The sequence below is a fragment of the Pygocentrus nattereri genome, chromosome 16 (genome assembly GCF_015220715.1).
Source record: "Pygocentrus nattereri isolate fPygNat1 chromosome 16, fPygNat1.pri, whole genome shotgun sequence".
Taxonomy (NCBI): Eukaryota; Metazoa; Chordata; class Actinopteri; order Characiformes; family Serrasalmidae; genus Pygocentrus; species Pygocentrus nattereri.
Genome location: NC_051226.1, coordinates 30,539,175 through 30,548,321, shown reverse-complemented (window position 1 = coordinate 30,548,321; position 9,147 = coordinate 30,539,175). Strand labels below are relative to the sequence as shown.

At 38.3% G+C, this 9,147-nt stretch overlaps 1 long non-coding RNA gene across 1 annotated transcript; it reads right to left on the bottom strand.

Moving 5' to 3' along the window:
* Nucleotides 1-7,232: 7,232 nt before the first annotated feature.
* LOC108431849 lies at nucleotides 7,233-7,938 on the bottom strand. The gene is made up of 2 exons (XR_001858183.2): nucleotides 7,663-7,938; nucleotides 7,233-7,499 (listed from the first exon to the last, which is right to left on the bottom strand). It is a non-coding gene; the product is annotated as an uncharacterized LOC108431849 (long non-coding RNA).
* Nucleotides 7,939-9,147: the final 1,209 nt, after the last annotated feature.

Genomic DNA, 9,147 nt, shown 5'->3' with positions numbered 1-9,147 from the left:
ATACTGAAGCAGTGTGTCAAAAATAACTTGTGGGCAGGAACTGTTGGTAAGATTTGGTGGGTTAACAGTGAATATTAACACAGCTTCCAAACCCAACAAACCTGATTTAAATAAACCATGACCACTTTGGATTGATTTGTTCATGATTACCTGCAACGACTTCATTTCAATCTATCAGCTAGCACATCAGGCATCATCTGGGTGGCTGAGAATCCATCTGCTACATGCTCTGCCTGCCCAGCCACGTGCAAGTAGATAAGCTGCATTTGGGATCAGCAGGCCAATGGGCTGTCCAGCCCTGCACTCCAGCTTCTCTTTATGAGCCTGGCAGTCATAACTGTATATCTGTGTTGGTCTTTGGTTTTAAAATAGCCTCTCATATAATCTCCCCCTGAAAGCCATGCAGCTAACGCTGAGGCTGCTTAAAATGGTTTGGGATTTGTTGTAACTACTGTGACATGATTCAGCAGGATTTGTGGGATAAATAGGCTTAATTTAGCTAAATGTAGGCTGAAGCAAGGGCAATGTAGAGTCAAAATCGTGGTTGTAAGAACACACAGACTTATACTTTATAGACAGAATTATGCATTGACTAGAGTTTAATGTGAGTCATCTGAGCTCGTGTTGACGTGTTGACTTTCTCCAACAGCAAGCTCTGATTAGTCACACTGCAAGTTTCCTATATTAGATTAAGTTTGCTCTTAGTTTTGCAATTGAAGCAAAACTGCAACTCCTGAAGAACAAAGAACATTAGAAAGAAGCTGACTGTGTTACATGTCTCAGTAATTCGTGGCCTTTTTCCAACAGAGGAAAAGGCTAAATACTAGTGATGGGTGAAATGAGGTCTCGTGAATGACTAAAGCCTTCAAAGCAATTGTGTCGAAAAACGATCATGTGACAGTTGCCTTTGGACCATAGCTCGATGTGCACCTTAATAACTTTGCATAGTGTCAGTACATTAGAATTGAACATCCCAGCATTACTAAATACAGTTTCACTATTTAAATTGATCTAATCATCCTTTATTCCCTCATCTACTTATATTTTTCCCATCCAAATGGGTTTTGACTTTCTAGAAGTGAAGACTCAGCTAAGAGAGATCATTACACTAAAAACATCACCAAAGACAGGTGAGGTGTACAGGGTAAAACGTGATAATTTCACATATTTCATTTTCATTTAAATTTTGATACTGGTATGCTTTCACAAATTGAACTTTGCTAGCGCACATCTCTGAAGAACATCAAATTCTAGATTAGCAATTAGTAAGAAACATTGCAAGTGATGAATTTCACAGAGTGTAATAATATAATCTAAATGAGCAGGTTTGTGCATCACTGCTGAAATATGGTCTGTGTGGGTAGGGGGAGATGAAGATTTTTATTTATTTGATTTATTTATTCTTTTTTTAAATAAGCAGGTCAAACAGAATCTATAACGTGGCCCCATTCATGTGAAAGACAGCTGTAGACTACTAAACAACAAGAGTCTCAAATTTCAGTATACTTTTTGACACTATTGCCTTCTTTGTATTCAGAGCTGGTCCTGACCTCCCTGGGGCCCTGAGCAAAATTCTGCAAAGGGGCACTCCTGCCTGACCCATGACTGTTTGCAACTGCCACACAGTCACACCTGGCACCCCAGTGCTAAAGTCCCCCCTCCTTTAATATGCTCCATCTGTTGGTCTAAGAATAAGTAGGCCTGTAATACTAATATTCACTTGATCAGCTGCATCAGGCTGATTTAAACAATAAAGAAATCCCCAGATTTCTTCTTATGCATTTTCAGCTGTAAATATTACTTATAGTATGGCTTGGCTGAGTATGCAATGATTGAATGGCTGAATACTTGATGATGGTTATTATGTACTGACAGATGTGCATTTATATTCCCCATTATGCCCTGCTAATCAACATTTTTAATTCAATATTTAATCAATAGTCAATATTATTCTATTGCTTTCGATTTGCATTAGTCCAGATTTGTAACTAAACCTTGACTGAGAGACTAGTCACTGTGTTTTGCAGAGCTCTACACAATGTGCATAGTGATCATATAATGCTGATTGCCTCTGTTTGTACTTCATTTTGAGCCTCAATTCTCCATTTGAAAAGAATTACCATTGATTAAGACAGCTGACTTTTATAGACATAAATGCATGAACAGTGGTCTATAATGTGCTGTTGATGCTGAACAAAATGACAAAATGTTAAGGCAGTGTTTCTTAATCCTGCTCCTGGGGACCCACTGCTCCATTTCAGGTATTCCCAGACCCCACACACTTGATCCAACTCGTCAACTAATTGCTAGGTCAGTTGTGTTGGGTTGGGAGTAGTTGAAACTGTCCTTAGTAGTGGGTCCCCAAAAGCAATTTGAAATGATAATGTTTAATGTAGTATATAGTATGAAAACACTGTAAAACACATTTACATGTATCCACCTATTCAGTCAACAAAAAATTAGCCCTGTCCAATCTCAATGAAATTAAAAAAAGTGTTTCAGTCGGGACTGATTTTTGAACAAGACACAAAAAACAGCAACTTTGCTATTAAGCATTAGAGAATTCTTGCTAAAGATACAGAAATATACCGCCCACTTATTTAGTGTTATGTCAAAGTTGCTATCAAAACATATCAATGTGATAATGACAAATCATTATGTGCTAGGTTGACAAGAATTGTCTTCACAGAGCTATTAGCTGCTTTCATGTGATCCGTCTGTCTTCCATTTAGAAATCGAATATGAACTGTGAAAAGCTAATTTGAAGAAAAAAAAAAAACCTTCAGCTCTTTTTCTTGCTTTCAGCTGTTAATATCCATCCTTTTGGATGACAAGGTAAGGAAAGGTAATGGAATCTGTCCTGCTAAATGACCTACTCTGCTATCACTATATGGTTTTGTGCTGAGTGAGAGTGAGAAAAGGGGAGCAAAGAGTGGAATTAATGATCAAAAGAGCCCATTAATGTTCTGAATTTAATGGGGTCACTTCACACATGTTAACAGGTTGTTGCCATAATGCAGGCTGAACATAATGTTCAGGCTGAACAGGTGAGAGTTTGCATATACATTTCCCAATACCATGTCAAAAATGCATGGAAATTATTTGCGCGTTAGTACCCTTTCAAAAACTCAGGAAATTATTTGGGCATTAGCTGTTCTTTCTTTTGTGGCAAATTCAGAAAGTTCTATATGAGACAGGGCACTTTCTTGACTTTCAGATGTACACCAAAATCACTCAGAATCCATGGCTTAGCTACAGATGCCTATTACGTGCACTGAGGGAGAGAAGAAAAAAGGCCTGTTAAAATTTTGACTTAGTCTCTCTAACTGGAATAGATTTAGGGGGCAGAGAGGGATGTGTCCTCTCAGTGTTTGAAGGGGGTGAATGGTTTCACCCCAATAATTAGTTCTGAAAATTTCACTGAAAGATATTTTGTTTTAAATCATACTGCTTTTAAGTAATTATGACAAACAGAAAAGATCTTTTGTTTAAATCCATATCTTGTCATGTCTTTACATCCCTTCGCTTTAATGAGAAATGCAGTTTGTATACAGTCAGCATCTTTCATGGTACTTTAGCAGACTGAGCCAGCTCCACTTTTGTTCAAGACTATCAAGGATGTTTAGTAAACTGAAGTGAACTAAGCCCTATCTGCTCAGTGCTAACAGTAACTGTAAAAATCTAAGACAGTATCAGTTTATTATTTACTGCAGGCTGCAACTCTCCTTTGGATTAAACCCTTAAATGTCCAGGGCCCATCAGTTGGCCAAAAGTTTGGCACAAACTTCTATAATCTATGAATAGCTCAGCCAGTTTGCACTGAAGTCACTGAATAATAAGATGTGGCATAAGCCCGCCACCTGGGCCCTGATGGTGGCTGCGAGAGCCAGTGAGGACAGCAGGGAGAGAGCCACCATCAGGGCGTGGGGGGCGGGCGCACGTTACATAAGCTTTGGTATGTAATAAATCTGACATTTTAAAGTGTTAAAGACTAATGTTGTAGCCTATGTTGTTAGATTACTAGTTAGTTTAGTAGAATGGTCAATCCAACATTTTCAAAACATAGATTATGCTGTACCATATAACACACTGTCAATAGAATGGATCATACAGAAGAGCTCAGTGACTTTAAACGTGGCTCTGTAATAAGTTGCATCCTTTGGTTAGTGATATTTCTACCCTGCTAGCTCTACCCAGGTCAACCGTAAGTGCTATTATTGTGAAATGGAAACGCCTAGGAGCTACAACAGCTCAACCATAAAGTAGTAGACCATGCAAACTCACAGAACATAGGCCACTGAGTGCTGAAGCCCATAGATCACCTATCCTTTGCTTTATCACTCACTATAGAGTTCCAGCTGCACACAAGCCAAATATTATGGGCAATGGCAAGTGTTGGCTGGAGTGTGTCATATGGAGAAATGGATCACACTTCATCTGGTAGTCTAATGGATGAATCTGTTTGGCGGATCGCAAGAGAAGATTACCTCCCTGCATAACAGTAAAGTTTGGTGGAGGTGGGATAATAGTATGGGTTTTTTTTCATGGTTCAAGGTAAGAATGTTTTGAGCATTGAATAACTGTTTAACAGCAGATTCCTGATGTAACATATCCTGAACACATAACTAGTGGAATGTGCAGTGCGATAGTAAGTCCAAATCAAAAATAACACTAAAATAAGTCTAAATTCACTGCACTAAGTCAAAATTTTGACATACTGCTGCTAGAAATTCCACTTTAAATTCAGAACATGAACAGGCTCTTTCAGAAAAAAAAAAAAAGTGTACTTACTGTTCAGTAAAACATAGGCAGAACGTCCAGCTGAATAGACTGCTGCTGTTGTTCCACACATGCATTATTCCAAAACAGCAAGCCTTATGGGAAACAAAAGAAGGTAGAAAATAAGGACAGGGTTGGTTACTTTGATGATTACACCGACTTTTGTTGGATGTGCTTGCTCCAGGTATGGCAAATCAATTTATCACTATAGAGATGTAAGTGTGGGTGCTCATATCTGATCTTATTATCTGTTGTTTTCACCTCAAATGCCCTGCATAGTTTTGTGTTAGTAACTTTACACAGTAAGAAAAAAACATTTCTGTTTTTGAGTGAGCCAGCCACAAATAGGACAAATCCCAGATGACAGGCTCATTCCATATTTATCTAACTTCTCTGTTGATTTAGGTTTTGGCCTTTAATACATGGATGTATGAAGTTATATGAGAATAGATTAATAAAATTTGTCAGATTGGTTTTAAATTAAAAACTGACCACGAATCAGGACTATTATTCAAAAAAGCTTGGCCTCAGATTTTTGGTAATGTCAGTTCTGTCAAATTGCTGAAATTGTCAAATAACAAGGGCCTGTGTCTCTGTTTGCTTGATGTCTATTTTGTTTGAATGCAATACATTTTATTATTTATTGCCCGACACAAATGCATCTATTACCTTGTGTCCTTGCTGCCCTTTCCCTCTATTTTGTTTTATCAGAAAACAAATCACAAAAATGCTACTTTAGTTTTTGCTCAACGATAGATTTGAATGATTCATATCACTGAATAGACCATTTCTGTATGCTTTTGTAGTAAGGAACTATTAAGGCTATAATGATGAATCAATCACTCTTTCTCTCTCATCTTCCTCCCACTGCACTCATTCAGCAGTGCAGATGTTCTCTGATGCCTTTCTCCTACTCTCCTTCATCACGTTCATGCCCTCGTAGTTTTCCCGCACTAATTAATTGAATCTGACAATTTGCTGTAAGTGGCTGACAGCGCCTGTCCTGTGTGCTTTCCTCATTCATTTCCTCTTCGCTTGGGTGGGGTGTGTGCAATCATGCATCATCAAGTCATGCACTCGCGCCGCTAAAGTGCAGGAAAAGGTCAAAGTATTTCCATCTGCAGTCGCCCATGCTGGGATGTTCCGCAATGCTAACTCCAGCCAGGCCCAGAATGGGTTTCTGTTTGGTCAATCCATCAGCAGCCTTCCTGTACACCTTCGCCATCATCCCTCACCATTCAGAAGGCCAGCAAGATGTGAGTAAATGCCAAGCTGTCATGCCAGCCCAGGCGCATAAACACCATCCTCATTAGAGCTGATTAGACCACCACAGCTGGTCTTGTTAACATGTGATTTGCTAACTCCTTTTTGTGCTCGTTTTTCAGTGCCATTCTCATTTCATTGAACACCATTTTAACTCGGAAATCTAATAGAGGCTTTTACTGATAGTTAGAATACATAGTTAAATGAACAATACTCATGTAAGCCAGTCGATCTTACTTAATCTTTTTTCTAACATATTGACCTACAGTCAGGTTCATGAATATTTATAGGTCAACAAAGATGTTATATCTTTCAGCATACTGAAGTTGAAACTGAATAGTTTATTTTGTCTCCAAATGGCAAAGTACTTGGACGGCTTACAATGGTTTTGTCATTGAAATCCTTATTTTATGCAGCTATCATTATATTTCAGTTTAAATTATGCTTTTTAAATCTTCGTATCCTTTTTGTTCTTGTCTTCCATGTTATTTTTTTCTGGGTTTGCAGCAGCAATAAACAAGTTGTCAATTTCTTCGTTTTATTTACTGAAAAGCAGTTGACCCACACAACGCACAAACCCACGGGAGTGATGTACAGTCATGTTCATAAATATTCGGATTATTTTACTTGTATTGTACCACAGCATGTTGGAGTTCAAATTAAGCTTTCATTTGAGAGTATTTACATCTAAAGTAGGTGAACGGTGTTTGAATTACAACTATTTTCATTCACAAGCCCTTACTTTTAGGGCCTATAACATACGGCTGTATGTTATGTCCTGATTATTTTACTTATTAATTTACTCTCATAATGACATTCAAAAAACTGTTACTACCAGTAAAGCAAGCCTTCTTTAAGCCTAAAAAAAAAACAAACCCACCAAAGACATAGCAGATAGATTAGATGAGGCCAAATCAACTATTTGGTACATTTAAAAAAAGAAAGAATTACAACCGTAAGAGTTCAGTGGTAAATTAACTAACTAAACGTAGTTATGTTCTAATTGAAGTTGCAGGGAAGGAACCTTCCTCAGTCGTATGTTAGTCATATCACAGCTCTAAGGGGATTCCAGCCTTCTAGCTACCCAGAACTCCAACCCAAGTTCTCCTAGTTCTCCTCCCTCACTTAATCGGCCATCCTTCATTCTGCCACCACATATTGAAGGCTTTTCAAAACTCACAAACAAACCATAAATGAAATTGTTACTTTTAATACTTGGTTGCAAAAGCTATGCAGCCAATGACTGACCGAAGTCTGGAACCCGGTGATGCTCTGCAAGGCCTTTACTGCAACCATCTTCAGTACCATATTCTTGGGGCATTTTTCCTTCAGTTCTGTCTTCAGTAAGTGACAGTCATGCTTGATTGGACTAAGGTTAGTTGACTAACTTGACCATTGCAGAACATTCCACTTCTTTGCCTTCTATAATTCTTGGGTTGCTTTAAGTCATTGGCCATCTGCGATGGGAGGCAGAATATCAAATCAATGAGTTTTAAAGCATTTGGGTAAACCTCAGCAGATAATATAGCCCTATATACTTCAGAATTCATCCTGTTGTTGTAAGAATTCAGTATCAGTCAGACGAATGCAGATATTAGTAAAATGATTGGATTTATTTACGTGAAACCGTGGGGCAGTCCAAAGGCAGGCGTGGGTCGAAACCAAAACCGTATAAACGATCACCAGAGTGATCATGACACAAGACAAACAAAAGCAGAAGGATAATCCAATACGGGAGGTAATCAAAACAAGCAAAAAGGTCAAAACCAGGAATCCAAAAACAGGCAAACAAAACCAAAGGGGTAAGGCAAAAGACAAGGTCCAAATGTACAGGCTAAGGGTCAGGCACAAAAACAAGATCAGGAGAATCAGAAAACCACTCAGCAAGTTCATAGATGAAACAATACCTCACAATGAGCACAAGCTAAAGCTCTAGCTTAATTATACTCATAGCAAGTCATGTGATTGCCTAACACAGGGGTAGGAAAATCAGTAATCCGTGATCTGAACCAGGTGCGTGACTGATCACTCAGCATCTCCTGGGAAATGGAGTCCGCTCTGGAGGTCATGTGTTCTCCCAGTGTATCTTGGGAGATTGAGTTCTTGACACTGAAAGGATCTGTCTGAGGCATGACAGCTGTTTTACTGTTTCAGTCTAAAAATGGCTTGCTTCGGTGGCAGTAACAGCTTTTTGGTCATGAGACAGCAACAGATTGCAAATACTATGCTTGAAATCAAGACCTTATCTGCTTTCATGTGATTAAAATAATGAGGAAATAACATACACCTTTGGTTTAATTGCTATTCAGCCCCTAAAAATGGGGGCTATGCATGAAAATAGTTGTTATTTTTTAAGTATTCAGTATTTAATGTGTGTGGCATCTATATTGGTTGCTTTCAGTTGATGGACTTTTAAGTAAAGAATTCAGAACAAAATTCAGAAACTGACTCTATGATCACAAGCTACAAATCAAGATGACACAAACAAAACACAATGCCAAGATAAAATTAAGTTTAAATTGATGACAGGTACATAAAATAATGATTAATCATCACTGGAAATGTTAATGTGCCAAAACCGTAAAGCTGTCTAAGTATTTTGAGCAGCAACCAATCAGATTGTTGCTAAGTGGCGTTGAAATTGTCTTGCTCACAGTCACATGGTGAGATTTAACACTGGAAAGCATGAGATTGATAAAATGATTGATAAAACATCAACTACTCTAGATTAATGTGTTCACTTAAAAAAAACTACACTGCTCAAAAAAATAAAGGGAACACTCAAATAACACATCCTAGATCTGAATGAATGAAATATTCTCATTGAATACTTTGCTCTGTACAAAGCTGAATGTGCTGACAACAAAATCACACAAAAATAATCCATGGAAATCAAATGTATTAACCAATGGAGGCCTGGATTTGGAGTCACACACAAAATTAAAGTGGAAAAACACACTACAGACTGATCCAACTTTGATGTAATGTCCTTTAAACAAGTCAAAATGAGCCTCAGTATTGTGTGTGGCCTCCCTACAATGCCTGGGCATGCTCCTGATGAGGTGGCGGATGGTCTCCTGAGGGATCTCCTCCCAGACCTGGAGT